This window comes from Photinus pyralis, unplaced genomic scaffold (genome assembly GCF_008802855.1).
Source record: "Photinus pyralis isolate 1611_PpyrPB1 unplaced genomic scaffold, Ppyr1.3 Ppyr1.4_LG1, whole genome shotgun sequence".
NCBI classification, from domain to species: Eukaryota; Metazoa; Arthropoda; class Insecta; order Coleoptera; family Lampyridae; genus Photinus; species Photinus pyralis.
The window spans coordinates 22,023,443-22,046,411 of record NW_022170249.1 but is presented as its reverse complement, the minus strand read 5'-3'; the positions used below and the strand labels follow the sequence as shown (position 1 = coordinate 22,046,411).

The window sequence follows — 22,969 nt, the reverse complement described above, 5'->3', positions numbered from 1 at the left end:
ATGTTGGGCCAAAATAAATCAATGAAGCAAAATGATTGCAATCCTTTGTTTGGATCCGATTCTTATTCGTAAATGTAATACAAATCTGTTAATGCAAATAATTCTCATGAGTCGATTCTTTTAGGTATATCAAAATTACCTCAAACCAAAATTAATATGCAAATTCCTATAAATAATCCACCACTACTTTATACAAAACAAAAATTGAAAATAATTTGCAGTTGGTCACGTGGGTACTATTCTCTTCTGGCGACAAATGATTTTATCTCTCCTTGGAAAATGCCGGTTCCTTTAGAAATATGGAATAATAATATACAATCGGGCTTATAACAAAAAATGTGCTGTACAAATGCATCACTCAACTATGAGAAACTTACTGTTAATCGACCGTTACTGTTAACGATATGAAAAAACTTGGTAAAATTCTTCAGTTCTGACTAGAGTTTCATACGATCTCAAGAGTTTTGAATGTTACAATTTAAAATAGTTGGAAATTGGTTCACAAACCATCAATGACGCAGGCCCCGCCCTTCGTGAATTCAACTGTATAATAATGTTTTCACTGTATTCTTGCTTTTAGTATAAATTGTGCCCAACTCCTGTGAATTTCTTTAAAACCGAAATAGTAAACTATTGTGTTTGTAATGGGGTTTATTTCAATGAAAGGGTTTAAACTCTTCAGTTTGGCTTTTAGACATAAATTTTGCAGTCTTTTCCTTTTGTAAACTTTGTTAGAATACAACATTTGATTATTCATTGCCTTGCCATTGCTCAGATATGAAAATAAAATTTCCCTCTCCCAAAGGGATGCTTACAGTAAATCTCTCCCATTTTATTCCTGAAAATTATTTTAAATTCCCCACTTGTCCATAAAATAAGCATTAGGTAATCAGTTAATTTATGTAAGTATGATATTGACACTCAAACCAATAAAAAAATCATTCATTGTTAAACCCACTAGATGACTAGACGATGCATAATATTCACTAATTATAATATGTCAATGAGAATTTGTGCAAGAAATTTCTGAACAAAACTGCTACCGGTAAAAAAATTAATGACTTTTGTTTGCTGTTAAAGTTACAAAGGTACATTTTTTACATTTATACACTGCGGAACATGGGTAATGCTACCTACCTTACTTTGAATTTTTGTATTGTATAAAACTAGTAGTCGGCCGTTTTCAGGGATTTTGCATAAAAACCATTTTTGTTATAAGGCTTTTTATATTCCTGAAGTTCCGTAAGGACAACTGGAGCTGGTAGTATTTTCCATTAATGAGTTTCAGTTTATAAGGGTATAAAGAACCATCGTTTCGCAAGGTACGAGTAATTAAAGGTTTATTTGCAAAAGTAAAACAAAAACACCAATAAACCACAATAACATATTAAAACTTCGAACGAAGTTCAACAGCCACAAGTAGTGTCAGTGCTTTCAAAGGGTAATTTGTTACTGAGCTAGCCGTGGTAGTAATCATTTCATTGCACCGATTAAATGTTATAGTAAAATTTTTACACTAGTGCCGTAGAAATTTAATATTATTTTAGAAACGCATGGGGTTTAACCCCTGTAAGTGTAACTAGCCAGTTACAAATTACTTCATATTAACCTGGGACAACGTACAACCATACGGCAGCCGGTACTCGTCCTAGTCTTGGAATATTATAGGAGCGTCATGCTAAATCAAAACGGTTGAAGGGTGTGTGAAAGATGATAACGCCTCCCTTAGTTTTACTTGTCTCTCGATTCAAAGGCAGTTGAAAACATTCACAAAATACCGTACCAAAAGCAAAAAACCGCAGACGGACAATGTAAAATTAATAGAGCAACTTTCTTTTAGAAGAATGTCCTACAATTACAAACAATGTGAACAATGACGTCGTGCGCGCCCCCAGTCCAGCATTCTCTTCTTTTATTAATTTTGAATCACTTCACTAATACGCCACGTGCAGAAACAAACGATATTATTGATAGGCAACTCATCAATCGGGAATTCAAATTAATGGTAATTGTTAAGAAATATTTATTTTATTACTACGTCTATTTTTGTTAATTCCGGTCGGGTTTCACAAGTTAAACTTGAATTTTTTACTACAACGTCAGAGTCTGGCGCCTCTTGCACTTGGGAAATCTTTGTTTTCAGTCCGGAAAAGAACAATTTTTGGGCTTACCGCGCCTACCTACATGTTTCCACGCACGTACGCTATTAGTGAATCCTATACCTACAATTAAAATCAGGAGCCGTTGGTAAAGAACGCAGAAGAAAGTCAATTTTGAAGGGGCGATAAGAACGTGATGATAACTTGGTGCTTGGCACGGACAGATCCAGCTCTTTTGAATAAGACCTTAAGCAAAAAATAAAGCGGAAGTTTAATCGGAATGAAATTTAATCATCGCTGGAAGGCAAAAGTTGGTAACACGATTTGGAAAATTGTTTAAGTAATTAGTTTAATTTATTTATAGTTTAAACTTTAACCCGTTCGCTGATAGCCGTTCTAATTTTAGAAGTCGAAGTCAAGAATATCTTTTTCCAAAAATGAAATCTATTTGTATCTATCGGGACTCTTCTATTGTTAGATATAAATACTCTCACCGAAAAAAAATTAATCTCCTTCATTTATAAAAATACTAACAGAACAGTACAAGGTTCATTCAAAAAGTATAGCAGAAGAAGGTCAATCTGTCTATACATCGCATAGCGAGCAAGGTTATATATTTCCAGTTTAATTATCATGATTTTAGGTCGTTTCTATTAATATCTTCATTTTCATGGTAAGACCATTTCGCAAAGTAGGGAATGTCTTCTAGTAATTCATTCTACATACCAGATTCAGTTTATCTTAAATTTGCAAAGTCCGCTGTTTACTAATTTAAATCATCTGCCATTACGGAATATAAAAGAGAGTTGAGACGTCTCTAAGGGAGACAATCGGATTTGCGATTTCATTCTCACGAATCAGTAAAAAGTAGGTATGTACTTTAAATGTTATTAATTTTGTTGGAGAAGTTGTCAAAAAGTTTGATTTCAGGGTAGACATTTCAAAAAAGTAAAGGCAATATACTGCTATTGTTTGTAGGTGTGATAAACTTAATGCTGTATACATAAAATTAATTATTATTTAATTTAACGTCATCACACAACTAACCAGTTTTATCACTATAAACGAGAAAGTTTCAAAACTCCAAAATGAACGAATGAAAAAACCAAATCCTTACGTAGGTATATTAAGAAAAGTTTTAAAATAGTGTCGATTATTTTTAAATTGACTTGTAATATTAATGACTTTTGATAAAATAGCTATTAATTATTATTAAATCTTGATAATTTTGTATTATTTTCGTCATCCCGTATTAAAAATAGTACTAAAATAAAACGCAAATCTATCATTTACGTACATAATTATGAAAGTGGCGTTGAGAAAAAAAAGAACGCGAACGATATTCCGTAACGAATCAAATTTGGACACATTATTTAAATAATGCGAACGCGAAGATTGTTTAATAACAACGGGTGCAATCACATGAAATTATGGCGATACAATTTAAAAGCTCTTAATAACCATTGTTGCTCATTTCTGTCATGGCCAGTTTAAAAAGTCCACCCAATAAAAGTTTGTGGCGATTTCTAAAATTAATTTCGGTTTTTTTTGTAAGGTAATTTTGTGGAAACCGTTTTTCTTTCTGGACGATTAATTTCCGTGATATTTTCGTAGCGATTCGCTACCACATATACTGGGTAATAGGAAATGTACATACGCCTCATTTACAACCTCATTACGCACCGTTGAAATGAGTGCTAAACATATGATTTATTTGCAGTTCATTTGCTTTAACAGACCTTCCAGTAGGCATGCATTTTTGTTCCTCCCAATTTTAAGAAAAAGCTGTATCGTACAAGGTGGTAGGTACAAATACAGATATGGCAGGTGATGGAATGATATTTTCCCTATTTACATATTGCATACGTAAATAATGCCGAAGCTCGTGATATACCCTTTTAGTTGTTTTTTTATTTGGTTTTAATATGCACTTTCGTAACACATTCCTTTCATTGTATTCACAGAGATAATTCGATTTATCACGCAAAAAGATAAACTTTTGCTGTGCGGAACTCAGTTAAACTTGAATATGGTTCCAATTAAATTCGCAACTCAATTTGCACACACCAATTTTACGTCATCGACCAGCTACATACAGCGAGTGTTTTAAAGATATTCGCATGACTTAACGTACAGAGTGATGCAGAATCTCTTGAAGAAATAGTCGGCAATTTGCTTGGAAAAATATTCTTTAAATAAATTCACTCCCACTCACAAAGTTCGCAGTTTCGCACCGAGAAGTTCGCCCAAGAAACCACAATACGCCGCGTTTCAACAACAAAGCTGTCATCATCAGTGAATTTGCTGAAAGGCGTGTATTAAACTACTATTGTGGTAATTGTTTTTTTTAAATGTTTGTTACGGCCATGGAACATAAGTCATCGGAATAGTTACTGAAAATACTCGCTGTTCAGGAAACTCGCCTTTAGGACATTGTTGTGTAGGAAAAAAACCTACAAAAAAATCTTCTTGGAATAACTCTTACGTATCTTTTTTTCCATTCATTCCTGTGACAAATCTTTTCCATTACAAATCAGTCGGAACGTTTTTATTATACCATGATCGGAACATACCATGGTCGGAACAGAAATTAATGCGAATGTAAGAGAAAAATAATTGCATTTCAGGGAAGGAATTGCATTCTAGATTTTTCGAGACGTGGGCTTTCTTAAAGTAAATTTTTCGTAAGCGACTTTTCCGAAGTCAGAATTTTCTAGGCAGAACAGACAAATTTTCCGGAGGCTGAAATTTTTTGATGCGAATCTTGTAGTTGCAGGTCTTGGAGGGTAAGTTTATTGAGCCGAAACATACATTGCCAACTTTTAAACAGTTTTAAACAGGTTTATTAATCCTCGGAGGTAACAGGGCCAGCAGTTCATAAAATGAATTTTGTTTAATTGTTATTTGTTTAATATGTTACCAAACCAACCTATTACTTCCGAGGGTTAATAAATGTTATGGGGCGAATCTTCTAAGGGCGAATTTTTCGGAGGAGAATTTGTTAGGGGCGAATATTCCATAGCCAAATAAGTCCCATAGAGGCAAGTGAAAACCGTTTTTCAAAATCTCGTTCCTAACCTCAAATATTGGAAAAATGAGAATAATTAATTAATTAATTAATAAAAATGCTTAAATTGTATTTTATTTGACTTATTTCCGGTATTTGTCGATGGCGCGAAAGATTGTTTGGAAAAGAACCCCACACTTTTAGGTAGGTCTTGGAAAATTAAACAAATGAAACACCATGCATTATAAAATTCAGAAATTTCACATTCAGAAAGTGCAGTTTTTTGAATTCGTAATCTTTTCTAAAATGCCGATTTCTAACCAAGAAGCATTTAATATGCTGGCGGCGATGGTTCGTGATCGATTCGGATAGCGCAAATAGAAGATGTGGGCAACAATGGTCGCATTTTCAAAATACTCAAAATATATCGCCAGCATATTAAATGCTTTTTGGTTAAATCGGCATTTTAGAAAAGATTACAAATTCAAAAAACTGCACTTTCTGAATGCAAACACAGCAGAATAATTTACAAATTACGGCTGTTATTATTTTATAATGCAGCGTGTTTCGTTTGTTTAATTTTCCAAGGCCTGCTTTTCTTTCGCGCCATCGACAAAGACCGGAAATACGTAAAAAGTAAATTTAAGATACAATTTAAGCATTTTAATTAATTAATTAATTAATCTCATTTTCCCAAAATTGGAGGTTAGGAACGAGATTTTGAAAAACGGTTTTACCTGGCCTCTTTGGTTGTTATTTGGCTACTTTTTCATACAGAAAAAGTCATATCATTCCATTTGATTTTTTTAAATTTGTTTTAGGATTTTGGATCATAGTGGCAAAACTAGCCCCCTGGCGGAGAAGGATTCAACTAAATTAACTATATTTTGGTTGATTCTCATTGCCCAAGGAATAATCTTTTCAACCATACCAAATTTGTTAAAATCGGTCAAACGGTTAGGAAGTTAAAGCAGGTTATTTCAAAAACAATTGAACGCCCCACGCCATCTTTGTTTTTGAAATAACTGAGTTTTTGTTTTTACGAAAATGATAGATAAACTGGTTCTCTTTAAAAACGTGAAAAAATTTTTTTTATCATGCGAAATGTAAAGAAAATGCAATTTTAAAATTTAAGATGGCAGTTACGCCCTCTGTTGGTCATTTTTAGAACTTGAAAATATTTTCCAGTGATTCTTCATGACCGATTTACCCAATAATTTTTTTACCCCTAAGTCATATGACGAACGGTTCTCGACATATGGCCGAGGAACAGTCTTATTGGGTCACCCGGTACTAGTGTTAGTAGTGGGTAAAGAATGGGGATAAGCAGGGGAACCTTATCAACAAGAATACTAAGGGGAGTGGACAAAGCCCCGGGGACGACTACCCCGGTCCACGATCTGGTGTAGGACTCTTAGGGGTTGTGTCGCTAGTGGCAGGAGGTAGGCGTTCTCGCCAGTAATGCGCAGCATGTTCATTAAAGGGTCAGGGAGGATCACTCCGAAGCTCGCTTCCACTGCGGGGTTCTCTCGTAAGTGCAGTCACCGATCGGTGCGGTTAGAACCGTCGTAAGTTTGAGCATAGGCTCCGTATTTGATGCGGCCCTATCACGTAACTGTACTTATTACCCCCCAGACCCCACATGAGTAACTATGACTCGTTAACATGCTACATTAATCAATATTTATTTTCTTGCTCGAAGATTAATGGGACATAATAATGTGTCATTTATTTTGAAAAATAATTGGAGTTTCCTTTGCCGACAGACACTTCGTTTTCAAGATATTCGCTTCGACTTCACCAATAGATATGTTGTTCAGACGATTCATTTTGCCTTTGTGGGTACTTTCCTCCAACAAACCGTTTTCGACATATTCGCTCTTAAAGTTTGGATGTACCTATTCTTCCAGAAGGATTTATATTCAGTCACGATAAGGGGTCGCGAGGAGGAGTACTATCATTCGTAGAAATTAATTCCCTTCGTTGATACCTTTTATTAGAGTACCATGAAGACCCTTGCAGTTACATACTGTAGCGAATATTCTAGAATCAAGGCGATAAAGACTGAAAACGGATGCGACGCATTCTTTCCTTGAAGTATGATACGCCTTCTAGCTGACTATTCGAGAATGTTCCATGATTTGTTCTAGAAACTTTTCGTTTGTTATATAAGGAAATTGAATTGAGTTTCAAGGCAGTTCCAACGTCGATACAAAGTGATTATTAGTGAGGTGACTTCTATGGGCGGTTTATTCTTGGCAATGAAAACTTCAAGCCCTATCTTTTATGTGAAAATTTAACGTTTACGGAATTGAAACTTTTTATGATGGAAATTATCTCAAAAATTTGGGGATGAACCGAGAATTTAAAAGGGTACTATTCGAGAGTCTGGCAATGAACTTTTCGCAATAATTTTCGCCTTCCGAGACTATTGAGGACAGCTACTACTGTATGATTAATCGTTCAATAAAAGAAATCGGAGAGTAATGCATGATTTTAATTTATATGTCCGCCCTGCCCCGCGCCGTTTACATGTCAATCAAATGTGGTGAAAAAATGATTTTTACATGATGCAATAGTAATTTACTTTACTATCTTTAATTTGTATCAGTGGAACAGATGTACAATTTAATCAATCTTCTAAGAAGAGTGAGACGCTTCGTGAAATCAAGCTGCACATATCAGAATCCGTCCGCTTCTTGTAATGATGATGATTGTAATGCTTTTACAGAAATGCAGCATAGACATAATTATTTTAAATATTTCATCACGTTATAATTACTATTACACTCCCCGTTTGAAAAATTTTCTGATGAATTATGTGGTGGTATTATGTGCATGTCACGTAAACGCGAGTTGGTTTTCTTTTTTTTCCCTTTTTTTTTAAATGATTAAATGCATACTTGATTTATTTACCCTTGGTTGTTAATTTTCATTTATTAAAAAAAGATTTATAACAGTTAAATAAATGCACAATTTATTTAACCACATTCCTCGACTTTCTTTTACATCACTCTTCCGACGTAATGGTAGACACCTTTCGCCTATAATGATAAATTTTAGCGATAGTTAACAGCGAATGAATAGGTACATTTTTACCACTGTAGTTTTCTAATATAGATATAGGTATTTTTACTTTCAAAGTCAAAGTGACACTTTGGGATTAACTTCCTATAATATAATATAAAACACCTAACTTTGAAACGAAGATTTTAAGATCTTATAATTTTTTGAGTCTCTGTCGATGTAATGCCTTCGTATCATCACAGATTTATATTTAAATCTGTGGTATCATTAAGAAAACGTAGTGATCTTGCCAAGTTTTCCCCTGAGTACTAAAGAAGGCTTTAGTTTCAAGACAATCTCTCATAAGAAGTTGATCCCGTTAATTTAATCTAAGAAAGCTAATAGGAGGGTGAGATAGGAGGCGATTATTGTTTTACTAACTGTCGACTGCTCGGGCGCCTTTTATAAATCCAACGAGATCTCGGCAACTGAATATCGTACAACTTTCGAGTTTTCGGCATAAATTTGTATTATCGTGTTATTCCTGCATCGCTTAGATGCTACAATTGCTATGAATTTGGGCATTTCTTTAGGGATTGCAAATTGCTAAAGAAATTTAAAGAGAAAACTTTGCTGTCTTCATTTGTTGCATACCAACCGTTAAGATGCGATGAATGGTTTATTGATTCTTGTTTAATTGTATGTTTTGCACGTCTTTGGAACAGGTAGTCGCTTTAATTCCTGAAATTCGAAAAACTAATATCTAGGTTGAAAGAATTTTTGATTAAAGGGGCATATTATACGATACATGATTTTGAATGTAGTAATTTAAGTTTAATTTAAAACTATGTTTGTCTGACCTCTGTAAGTACCTTCTTCTCTCTACGAAACAGCAAATTATTATTATTATTTAGGCTTAGAACGATTTGGTTTCGGATTTACAAATTTTCCAGTATAGGAAATTTTATACGGGGACCACTTCATAGTGAAAGGGAACGGAACTAAAATGCAATAGCATGCAGCGCTTTCAGAAAGGACGCGAGTACGCAAGCAGATAAGGCTCAAAGACTCAAGAGCACGAGAGACGGATTTTCTGTTATACTTTGACATGTATAAAAAACGTGACTGAAGCTTGTTTTGCGTCGGGTCCGTTTCGCTTTTTGGGCTTGACAACTATTATACGGAAAAATTGGGTGGGAGAGCGAGATTCTTCGCTGACTCTTCAAGACGAACCTATGTAAGTTGTGCGCTTTTTTTTTAAGATCGCGTAACATTTATTTTTAACTGACAGTTTCAAGAAAAAAGTGTATAATCGACGTATACGGAAAATTTAACAGCCCCGTAATCATGCGAGAGATTTTTATCGCAAAAGTTGAAATTAATTGGCGCATTACAAAAGAAAACTGTGCCAATTCAACGAAATAGTTGCCGTGTGTGCTTTAAAATCCTTTGCGAGTTATTACACAGTTATTACACTGTGGCTTATGTACCGGCGGCGTCGCCGACTTCAGGCTAGTGGGTAGATAAAGTGAAACAGATGACTGTGCATTCTAATTACATCTGTCATTTTTATTTCAAATGCACGATATAAAATGACGTTCAGAACATATGACAATCTGTTTCTATGGAAACGATCGCGACGGCAGAACCTAAGCTTGCTATTATTGACGTCTCTAAATTAAATTCGGAATTGTCAGAAGCTTTACAATGATTTTATGTAGATTCTGCTATAAACTAAAGTTTTGTATTATACACGACGATAAAGGGAAACTAACCATCTCGTGAAAGTTAATTTACTCAATGGTTAAAATATCCCTTTATCGTCTTGTATAAAAAATTGGTTGCAAAATACGCTCCTAAACAATAGGCATGTTTCTCTTTTATACCACGCATTTGCTGCTTGGGTACGTCGCACAAGGCTTTACCAAACACTTGAACAGACGACAATTGACTTAGTTTGGGTATAGCGCCTACTGTACAAAGTTTCCAATCCTTTACTCGGGAATGAATAGTATTTGTTAGGACTGCTTGTAAAGTGAATTTGATAATTACCTTATAACACGAAGATCTCTCGTAGAAGAGTACATGGTAATTATCCATAATTTAAGTAGACGTATACCTTGTTATATAATATTGTATTACACAGTAGTTTAATGCAATAAATTAAAACCGACAATAAGAATAAACACGGTTAACGTTTTGCGGTTTCCTCAATTTTAAAAATTAAACCACCGCAAGGTACGTGACGTTCGCAACAGATGTTAAATTGTAAAATAAGTGTTTTATAACTTTTAAATTGGAATAAACTGAACGTTATGACGTACTTTCAGCAAAACTGACTGATAATTTGGCACGTAGTCATTATAATTTCCTGATGTAAGTATCTAACGATAGTTTATTATAACTATACCCGGGTATACCGTATGTCTCCGGATCGACTTTACAAGAGGAAACCCTTTTTTATAATTTACTTTTTGAGAAAAATGAATTCTTCATAAAATACAGGGTTGACGTCTCACAAAAACTACAGTGACTGTATTAGGACAGTGGCGACAACTTATCATAATCAGCCATATTGGAGCTAACAAATTGTTTGATTGTAGAATCAATATACCTTGCCATCTCAAATTGTGACGGTAGAATAATAAATGTCAGTTTCATTTAAAGATTCTTGATCAAAACTAACGGCGCAAAAATAATCGTTTAAAACTTTGCAGAACAACCTATGGGAAAACCACTGCCTCTCAAATTCAAAAAGATATATGGAAAACGGTATAATAAGTATAAAATATGGTGCAATATCCAAAAAATATAATCATTGTCCCTCGTCGCGTGTTTCTTCTTCCGGGCTAAAAAGTATCACTTTAATTCCTTAAATGGAAGACAAAACACATTGCTTAGTCCATGGAGTACAAAAAAGCGTGAATATTCCTTGTGCTTCAGTAATCATCAATGTTAAACTTTAAACCAATTCAAGCGTCTTTATGATCACAATTGCGTTATCCATAACCACAATTTACTTTACTGATGGTAAATTTGGTATAATATAAGCTGCTTCTCTAACCAGTTTTCTATCTAAACTCATGATTTAGGTCTTCTGAAACAATTTTTACATCAATTACCACTAGTAAGGTTAGGTACAGTTTTACATCTAAAAACACTTCAAGCCAATAGGTACATACCTTATATAATATCATAAATCCAAGCTACATTCGTCTTGAAAAATACGAGTTTATATAAAACTGAACAAGAAGCAAAGTATAAACTAGTAACGTTAAGTCGTGAAGCGTGAACTGTCAAAACTGTATGTATAATTAATAATTATAGCACGGAGTGTACCGCGTCGTTTGGGAGGCTTTCTATTGGCCAGTTTGGAATTTTGCTCCAATATGGCGACCGGAACCAACGACCAATCAATCAGGTCGCTGCTTTTTTGAGACATGGTTTTTGAGTGCGATCTTTTTTTCAATCATTAGAAAGCTTATTTTTTTCTCTTTCTACTATCTTAAGCATGTATGGTGTTAAATGAGAAAATAATGCAGAAAAATTACGAAAACCGCTAGGCTAGCTATTGTACTTTAAATTTAGATACCTTTAAATTAACCGAACGTCAAAAATACACAAAAAAAACGATGAGCAGGTATTTAATAAGTGATAAAAAACACAGTTCCAACATCGGCGCTGAAGTGATAAATACTTCGCGCTCGTTTGTTACAAATCTACATGTTATAAATGTGTGTGATCAATAATAAACCAATCCATTTTAGGATTGTTATTCATGCATGGCTAATTAATTGTAAGCAAATAAACTACGTAATTAAATCAGTGTATAATTAAACTAATCTAGTAATACTTTCAGGAAGGCTACTGCGGTGCGCCTGCGGAAAAATTTGGAAAAAATCCTATACGTTGGTATTCCTTAAGGACTCTTCTCATATCTCAACGCCGAACTGAAATCGAGGCCAGCACACTCTTGTAAGTACAGTGCTCAAAGCATGTTATTAGGTTATCCCGTCGTTTTTATGGAAACAATATTGTATTCTGTTCTGAACTTCATTGTCTTTCGTCGCCGCGTCCCATTTTCAATAAGAATGACAGATGCCATTCGAATGCACAATAATTTGTTTCACTTTATCTATACCTACACTTACCGTTAAAGTGATCACTTTATCGACCCTAACTGTTTCAAGAGACAAATACACAGAATCTACGGTTTTTAAAAGAGGACACTGTCTTCCAAAGTTCAAAAGCCATCAAATTTAATTTAAACAAGACCCATCGATAAATAATGTTCAAGGATCTTATTATTTCTTTTATTGAAAGGGTGGAACCCTCTCCCTTGCCTTTAGAAATGGAACAGGTGTAACCTCTGGGAATGGTTTCAGTACCGTTTTAAAATGAAATCAAAATGAATATTTAACTGTTCGTCTATCTATAGTCTAACCTTGTATGCATAATAATTGTATTCCAAAATACCCTGACAATTCTCAATCCTACAATCGTACCTCAGCTTTTCTCTTCGTACAAGAGCATCCAAATGTAGCAAGAGAATGACAGTCCACTTCATTACAAATTCCATTCGAAAGCCACAAATGTAAGAATTAATAATTAGTAAAAAAACATAATTTGCGGTCAGATTAGATAATGCATCTCTGTAAATGTGTAAAACAAGAAACAAAGGTTAGATAAATAAATAAATTTAATTAGTCATGCAGGCGCACGGCGCTTCAATCGAAGCCGAAAATTAAAAGCAAGCCGAGCCACATTATTTCCCCATAAATTTCCGTTATTTACCATGAAATCAATGTGACAAGTGAATAATTACTAATGGGGTGTCAATTTAAAACACGCAGTGACGTCAGTAACTCATTTGTGACGTAGAGGGTCTTACTCCTGAATCATTTTGTTCATAGTTTTAATTACAATTTTCGGGAAGCGCGCGTGATTCTTTGAAGCAAAGTGCTCGATTGTAATTTCCACTTGCATCTGAAAGTTTTCCGCTCATTTTATCTTCCGCCTTTTCCGTTAAAAGTAAACAATGTTTATAAGCACTTAATAATTAACAGGTTCATTTATTATTGTCGGGGAGAGCTTTTAGTGTTTAATGTACTATTCGGTTATCGCTAATACGTTACCATATCGTAAATTAATGTGTCGTAGCGTTAATAGCTTTCAGTTATATAATAAATGCTTGCGCGAATTTTAATGACTTTGGCAGTTAATCCCGCCTACACAAGGCGCCACTACATAAATGCTATTTCATTTTTTTTTACTTTCTCGATTTGCCGATTCATAGGCCATGGACGAAAATTCGGGGATGTAGTTTCTTGATTCAATATCTTGAAATTTCTTCCACAAAGATAATTTTGTTAGGTTGTCAGGTTTTGGAAAATTTTATGATGACCTTAAAATGAACTGTTTTACTTCATTTTTGGGATGAATTCTCGGATTCACCCTCATCTTATGATTGAAGGAATACGCATAAGACACGGAGTAGAGAACAGTGTCAATTTGACACATCCAGTTCTCCGAGTTCGTGTAAAAGTGTGCTTGAAGGTAGCCAGTAGCCCAGTACACGATAGCCAGTATACATCAGTATACTGTAGTTACCGTTTGAGTACTATTTTAAAATGACAAAAAAATTGCTACCTCGAACGTCGATATTTGGATGTACTGGCTGACGGTATGTGGAAGTGTCAGTAACCAGCACATTAATATACAACAGTACTATTTATAAGTTAGTACTTCTTGGGTACTGAATATACCTATACACAATCAGCCTTTAATACCTTTAAGGATTGCTTTGTACTGGCCGCTAATCGGCCCACGAGAAATTTATAACCAGAATATAAACAAACAGCAGTAGGTACAACATTTAGTAAGGATTGATTAAATGTACATGCAGTTTTCTTATACGTTTAGGATTACACTAGTACTGTCTACCTTCTACATCTCGCTAGACAGTACAATATGTGGTATTGAAGTACGGCACATAAATAAGCAACATTACAATTTTGTACTTCCTAGGTAGTAAGTGTAAATGCAAGTAAGTTGTGTGATAACTTTAAATATATATTAAACGAATATACAGGGTGATTCCTATAGTACCTGCCACCGTTTGGGAGCGTGTAGGTGGTGCGTAGGGGAGTATTTTGATATAGGACACTTGGGGTCGGAAATCTAAAATAAGGGTGCCAGTGCCAAATTTACCTTCTGGAATTTCGCGCCTGTAGGTAGGCAACCCAACCGGCCGGCGGTGCACACGGAGCGATCTCAGGCGGCGATGTGTGGCTGACACTTGATCAGAATTTTGTTTAAACCCACGAAACTCCCGTCTGCAACGACGCGTATCAAGTGAATAAACACTATGGCACGTTTTACTAACACGGAATACGCGGACATGCACTTCATGTACGGATTGGCAAATGGTAACGCACGAGCTGCACGACGAGCGTACGCTGAGCGGTATCCAAACCGTCAGTTACCCTGCAGACAGGTCTTTCAAGAAGTTCACTTCCGACTGTGCGAGACAGGGCAATTGCAGGTAAGCTGACGGAGGCTTAACTTTACACACAGATTCGTGATGCACATCGATACTTGGGTCATTTAAGCACCATTTCGAAAAGTTTGTTTGTTTACACCGACCTCCTCCTATTTCGCAGCCCACTAGCGCCCGTGATCGCGATCGCCCGTTGGTAAATGCCTTAGAGGAGGATGTGTTGGAACGTTTCGAGGCAAATCCGCGTACTAGCACTCGACTTGTAGCAGATCAGGTGGGTTGTAGTCAACACACAGTGTGGAACATCGCCAACAACAACAACTTACACCCCTATAAGTTTAAGAAAGTGCAAGAGTTACGGCCGGGTGACCATGAAAGGAGGCTGGAATTCTGCAACTTAGTCGTCCAGGAGGAAGAAGCTAATCCGAACTTTCTGAGGAGCGTGCTAGTTACGGACGAGAAAGGATTCTCAAGAGAGGGGACCTTCAATCCTCGTAACAGCCACTACTGGGCGGAGCACAATCCTCATGAAACGTTTACGCGAGGATACCAGGACAAGTTTTCTTTAAACGTTTGGGCTGGCATCCTGGGGGACAACCTACTGGGGCCTTACATCCTCCCTCCGCGTCTAAATGCCCATAATTACCTGATTTTCCTGCGCGAGGTGCTACCAGAACTTTTAATGGATGTTCCAGTGAACTTGTACTGGGACCACTGGTTCCAGCACGATGGGTGCCCTGCTCACTACGGGCGGCAGGTGAGGGAACACTTGGACCAAACCTATCCGGACAGATGGATCGGCCGTGGAGGTGCGGTGGAGTGGCCTGCCCGCTCGCCCGACATCACCCCATTAGATTTTTACTTGTGGGGTGTGATGGAAGCGCACGTCTACGAGACTCCCGTCGAATCCGAAGAGGACTTAATTGCGCGCGTCGTCATGGCCGGAGGGGCTGTTCGCCAGGACATAGGAGTCTTCACGCGAGTTCGAGGGGAGTGGTTGGCTAGATGTAGGAAGTGCATTGAGAACAACGGTGGCCACGTTGAACACTTGTAAACGTTATTGCTTTTGACTGTCGTTTTCCCTCCTTCCCTCCCATGTCGCTTCCTCGCGCTAACTCGCTCTGCATCGCTCCGCGCGAAACGTCGGTCGGTTGGGTTGCCTACATACAGGCGTGAAATTCCAGAAGATAAATTTGGTTCTGGCGCCCTTATTTTGGATTTCCGACCCCAAGTGTCCTATATGAAAAGACTTCCCCTAGGCACCCCCTATACGCTCCCAAACGGTGGCAGGTACTATAGGAATCACCCTGTATAAGTATACAGGGTGTCCTGACGAAAATTTGACCCTCCCCCACCTGGAAAAGTAAGCATTTTTCGGAGACCACTCCAAAACCGCTCATATTTGTTTTTGAGGGGGAAGAAATCTTCAGTGATATTCATGTAGAAGTAGACATAGGGATTTTCTATGTCTACTTTCAAATGATGAAAGGTCTGCTGAGGGACGCCGAATTTTATGCAACTAAAATAACTTCTTAAATTAAATAAAGATCTGGCTGTCATGTTAATTATTAATTTGTTGTAGGAAGTTATTTTGGTTGCATAAAATTAGGTGTCCTTCATCAGACTTTTTATCATTGAAAAGTAGACATAGGAAATCCTATGTCTACTTCTACATGACTAACACTGTATATACAGAGTCCTACAACAGTGCGTCAGTCTTTTCTAGCTCATACCTCGTAAGAAATATAAAAAACCCTGTGTGCAAGTGTCAACTATAGATGGTTGCGCATCTATACACAAATTATTTTTGTATGTACAGGGTGTCCCATTTTTACGGTGTCAATTATAACTGTCGGTTGACAAAACCTTTTATACAACCGGCCCTTACGTATCTCTCGACGTCTAGTTCTGATCACATTCGGAGGGGGTGGGGATTCGAAAAGTACTTACCCATACTTTTGGGATATAGGATAGATCGTCATTTTTTGTTAACTTTACCGTACTCTTAATTGTGAATAGCAAAATTGGCCCTAACTTTAGTGCTCCACTCGGATGGTGACACTTAGTTACCTCTTTAATTGGCGAATAGCTGGATATGATTAATACCGTACGAAATCTTGCTTGTACCTTTTATAAGGAGTAGCGAAAATTAATAATTCTGGAACCTATAGACGTTTAGGTAATAGTTATTGTTGATAATATGAAAAATATTAAAAAAATTCCTAATTAACAAACTCAGTCGATTGAATTAATTCTAACATAATTTAATCGCATCATCTCTTAATGGTAAATGTGCAATATGAATTCATTCATTATGCAAACGGTTACTTGGAACGATTTGCGAAACCTTTCAACTGACGTATTTCGACAATGTTGCTAACGCGATCGTAAGATTTTCAAATGATACTAAGAGTTTTATAATAATCAAGAGTTTTGGATGACTCTATCAAAAATGTAAACGAGTCAAATATTTTGGAGGTCGCTCGATGCGTCCTCTCTTTTAACCGAGTTGTTGCGACAACGTTCCTAGGAACACATATTTTATTACAAAGTTCACGAATCATGTGGAAATGTACCTCCTTTAAAACATTTCGAAAATCTACCAATGATCTTGTACATTCTTTGGTATTACTCAACAATTTATTTATTACTTACAATCCTCTTAAAGGTATAAATGTGCGCTAGTATTTTTGAAATCTTGGAATCATTTTGGAAAACTCCAAATTTTGTTATAGGTTCCACTCTGTTTGGGAATCTTGCAAAATCGTTTTGAATCTTCTTTTTATCTTTAATTTAAAATATTCATAAATAGTTTGATCACTGAAACCTTTTCTTCGTTTCACCGTTCTACAGTTGTAGAATTTTTTGAAATTTCCTTCTGGGAATGGTATTATTAGAGAGTTTTCGTAATCCTTTTGCAATTAGGTTGGAATCACCAGGACGCTTCCTACCAAACAAAAATTTACCAGGTTCCTTTGGAAGTCCCCAATGTATAATCTTTAAAAGTCTAATGCGTAATTTTCTTACATTCAATTGATTAGAATATCGAAAGAGTGTTGAATGTACCTAATCTAAAATTTACCTTATCGTAAATTTGTTTAACCTTATTAAAGCCTAAAATGAATATTTTCATCGGATGATAGTGATAGTTCGGAATTCGAAACGTGGTTGTATCTCCTAGAAAGGGACCGACGCAAAAACTACACTATTATGTATTCATCCAACAGAAATAGTTAAGCTCTGGTTTCTCTGGGTTGGAATTAAAAGATCGAACGGACAATCAAAGCCTGCTCTCAATGTTGATTTGTTTGCTGGTCTATGAAACTTGGTCCAAAAACTGCACACTTACGCACTCACATTAACTTGACTAGATTACGGTTTAACTTAAATTCGTAAAAATCTATCAGCGGTATTAAGTACCCAGTAATTTTTTTTACGCTCGCTCAATGGTGGAGTAGTACGAGTAATTGCGGCGGGGTTTTAACTTGATTTAATGTGATGAGTCGTAGAAGTAACATAACACGACCAATCCCTAGCGTGTAATTTAAAACCGTTGCCAGACAACGAGCCGACAAATACAATTTAGAACAATTGATAAACGTTGGAAGATCACGAAAGCTCACCGTTACTCCAAGCGACAAAATAATAACTTGAACTTACTATGAGTAATATTTTTTTAGGATAATAATTTTGAGGTTTTTTTTTGCAATTTAGAAATTTTAGTTCCGCATGAAAAGTCGTTACAAATGGTTCTCAATCGGTGGGTCGGAGGGGTCGCGAAATTTGGAGGAAAAATTAAAAACAATTATTGTTACAGTTATTTATTTAATAAAGACAAACAATAAAACCTATATTGTAGACGTTTTTATTATCTATTTAAAAATAAAAATATAATTCATAGGAGGATCGGCAAAATACTCAACTTAAAAAAGGGGTCACAGTGTCCAAAATAATTTTTGCTTTAGTTTATAATGGAACGTCGTCTATTAATAGTCTAAGGGAGTCGTAATATGGAGTGTGGTACAATAATAATGTTTTATTTGCCCAACAGGAACATCCATTTGCAGGACAAACGCGAAAACACATAAAGAAAAGTTATTAATTCTAAATTAGTATTGTAAATAGTAAAGAATAAAGAATAAAGAAAAAAGAGATGATGTGAAGAGATGTTAAGAGGGCCAGAAATCCTGGGGAACACGAAATTGTATGGAGCAAGCATAAAGACGTGAAAAATGAGTGAGAGTAAAGAATTAAGAGAATACAAAGAAAGGGAGACTAAAGAAGGAATCGTGAAACTGGCTTGAAAGGGATTGTGAGGTGTGATAAAAGGTCGAAATATGTGAAAGAGTGAAAAAGAACTCATAACACAGACATAAAACAAGTCGATGATTCGAAAAGAAAGCATAAAATAATTATTACGAATAGAGAATGAGATGCGAAAACGTAATGAAGGAATAACGTATTTTCCTGAAAGTTATCTAAATAATTCAGAACTGACACCGACAGGCCTTTCTTCCTAAAATCGAGAGCTCTAAATCTATACGTGCTTTTTCAAACGAAGAGCATATACTGTCCCAAAAACTTGATTACGAAGAGTGCAGTACAAAATCAGGAACAATTAAACCAAATAAATTCCCTTGATTTAGTTAAATAATGCATAAAATACGGTAAACTAATTATATTATTGTATTTTAACAAATGTATTTGCTAAGATCTTTAAAAATATTTTGCCAAAAATGTTGGAACATACTTGGTCACAAAGACGCACATTACACAAATAGAAATATCAGTTTTGGACAGGAAAAAGTGGTGTCGCGGTAATGACGGTAACTGACGTCCATGACAAGCGCTTCAAATAAGTATAATGTGAAATCTATCTTGAAGGTCGACTATTCCTGGGGATTTACACTTGAACTTGGAAGAAAAATCGCTATAGATGTTAACTTTCTTTGAAAGGTTTATTTTTAGCTTTTTTTCTGTTACTTTTAAACTAATATTTTGTTCAAATTACAGATTTGACGTTGTGGTAAATCGGGCTGTTACAACTCCCAAATACTAATCCTGGTTTGTGTTTCATGCCGCGATTATATATCTAAGCACATTTAACCCCTTAACCATATATGATTCCACCTTCTCAAAGCTTCTGCATGAAATAAGAGCAGACTTCTTCATAAGTATCAATTCTCATTTAAGCTCATTTGTACATTTTTTGCGAAGTTACCACAAAAAACCTGCGATCAACGTTTCTTATTTCTTACGATTAGAATCTAAAATCGTCTTCAATTTACCACCATGGTTAATACTGATGGTGCAATTATAAATTCACAACAATTACTTGCGAAAATTTCCAGTTGTCTCCAAACCCGCATAAAATTGAGCATGCCTTTAAGTTCCCCCTTTGAATAATTCAATTGCGCATTTTGTATCTAATTACGAAAGCCACTTTTATACTGGAAGCGAACGGACGGCCTGTCTGACTTGATGGGGTATTTGAATGTGTTTATAGGTGTGGATGTTTAAGGTGGCGCGTTTACAAAAAGTGCAAAAGTTGCCTTGCGATTTTTTTTCCTCAATAACTTTGTTCCGAGGTAAAAAAAATGAACTTCTTATAACGACCGATGGTTGCTAAAGGTTTTAGCTTGTGAATGAAGTTAAATTTGGTAACAAATTATTATCAGTGTGTGATAAAAATGAAAGACATATATTTTATATGGGAGTTTTTTTCCTAAATAATGGCGAAAGTACAGGAATTAGCTAAATAATTTTTGTTTCATGCAAATGTCAGAACATTATATATTTGAATGAATGTTATTTCAACCAAAAATGTATACTTTCTTTCTCTATGGTAAGGAATTCTTTCTGTAGACGCATCTTGCCATGTCCGGTCTGCTAAAAATTGCGAATTGATATGGGCTTTCTGGCCCAGTGTTTATAAGTTAAAGTAGGTATAAACAAAAAAATCCAGATAAGCGCTAGGGACTGTATAATATGACAAAATATAAATACATAGGTTGCTCTTAAACTTTGAATGGTATGATACTGTTAGGGACTGTTAATAACCCACTCGATCACGCGATGGTATCACAGAAACATGTACCTGCATTAACAATTACCAAGTATGGAACGGTACTGACAAAAAATGTAATCAAAGTGATACAGTGATCGTCTTACGGCAGAAATCTTGCAAATGAAATATGTTCTCGCACCTATTTTAAGGTGGCTGTCTGCCGAAACACTTCTGAGTTTGGTTAGTAGAAGAAACAAGTAAGTCAAAACCACAACTAGGTGGGTAATGCCCATCACTCACATAGGCAGACGGACAGACTATCTTTGAAGTCGATACTTTTTTTGATTTTTTTGATAAAGACTTCCCCTGTAATTTTTGTAAAGGAACCATCAACCATAATTTCTAGTGGGGGTAAGACCCCTCTGACCACCCCCTGGCTACGGGCCTGTCTGGAACCCGAAAACCCGAAGTCGATACGAGGTCTTTTTCACAAAGAAAATCGGTACCTACACAAATAACGATTTTTAGATTTTTTAACCAAAAACACGTCTTGGACAAAGAGCAATCGAATTTGCCCATTTTCCCGAGAAAATTGGTGCATAAATAACGATTTTGACATCTATTGCCTTAAAATATTTTGGGCAAAAAAATGCATATGGGTCGCTTCTTGGGCATCAAGGAATAGAGTTCAGTTTTTTTCGGTAACAAAATTGATGCATAAATAACGATTTTGACCAATTTTAGGCAGCAACGTGATGGATGCCAAAAATTGATTTTGGACATCTGTGACGCATAAGGTTTTATGTAGCGAAAATAATTCGTACCGGAAAAATTCTCACCTTTTCTTTGCACCACTTCGCACCCAAATCTTTCGCTCTCATGACATTACGCACTACGCAGCCTAGGCTTTTCTGTCCCTGTACGTTTCGGTCTTGGAGAATTCGCACCTATGACATTTCTGTACCGGGATCTTTTGCTCTATGATAATTCACACTCGAGCAGTTCGCACTTTAAACCGGAAAATGTGCATTAGAAAGGTCTTTAGTAAAAAGTTTTGTAAATCTTTGCATTCTTTCTTAAAGTTATTTTTAAAAACTTACTTTACGATTGCATTTACAGAGTGTATGCGTAATATATGTCATTGTAAATATCTACTTTATCGACAAATGTTTCAAATGAGTAATTTGGTCCTCCAGTCTTCAACACATGGAAATTGTTGTAATTATTTCAATCTTCTTTTAATATATTTATTATTTGATATACGCAGTGAATAGGGATAATAGGGTTAATCAACAAATAATTGGTTATCATTTTGTATCTTTTTTACACAAGATATTGACGTGAGATGGCGCCAATTTAGAGCTCTTTTAGTTGTTGTTCATAAGTTATTGTGCTAATTACATACCGGGTGGTGTTCGGTAAGTAGGAACATAGAGATTTAACATGAGAAATTAGTTTTATGCAATATCCTGCCCTCCTGTACATTTTACAGAAAAAACTGTAGAGTTTAAAGTTGTTCAGAAGTTAAAGGTGCATACAAAACTGTTTTTACATGTTTTATTAAGCTTTTGGTATACCCGCAAATTTAAAAATAAATTTCAAAATTTCTGTTATTAGTAGCAATTCATAAAACAACAAAAGTCATGGCTATTGCTATACTAATAACAGAAATGTTAAACTCTGCTTTTTTTCTGTAAAATATACAGGAGGGCAGGATATTGCATAAAACTAATTTCCCATGTTAAATCCCTATGTTCCTACTTACCGTGCACCACCCGGTATATTTCATCTACCTTTGTCAATGGCAAGTAATTCAAGATATTGTAAATTAAAATCCATTGCAATTGCATGATTTGTTTGTAAAAACCTGCATATATTCGTTACAAAAATGAGGGAACACAATATACACCGTTGTTCAAAAATTCTGTACTTATTTTAAATATTATATTTAGTAATTTATGACTTTTTTGAGTAAATTGAGAAAGTATACTTATACATGTTCTTTGTATGCCATAGGTACGGTTCAGTCATGGAGAGGAGCTACAAAGGGATCCCTTTTCAAAGACACATGCTCCGGTGCACCCCCAAACAGTGCGGAATGCTGTTCGAGATGTGAGAAGAGGATTTACGCTAAGGGTTGCAGCCCAGAGGTGGAATATATCGAAGTTGCTCCTTCAAAGGTATTGTGCTAAACTTAGTTTAACGATCGCCCAAAAAGGGTCCAAATCGAATTGTCTGCAAATTGGGAGAAAACTTTCTTATTTCTCTGATAAAATGTGCCGATGCGGGGTATGTATTTAGTCTGTGCCATAGTGGTTGTGTTGAGAGAGAAAGTTTAGTTTAACTGTAAG

At 35.7% G+C, this 22,969-nt stretch overlaps 1 long non-coding RNA gene across 1 annotated transcript in view; it reads left to right on the top strand.

Annotated features, from left to right (window-relative positions):
* LOC116158721 overlaps positions 1–22,697 on the top strand; it is a 43,725-nt gene extending 21,028 nt beyond the window's left edge. The window contains exon 3 of the long non-coding RNA XR_004142799.1: positions 22,635–22,697. This is a non-coding gene — a long non-coding RNA (uncharacterized LOC116158721). The remainder of the gene's footprint in view (positions 1–22,634) is intronic.
* Positions 22,698–22,969: the final 272 nt, after the last annotated feature.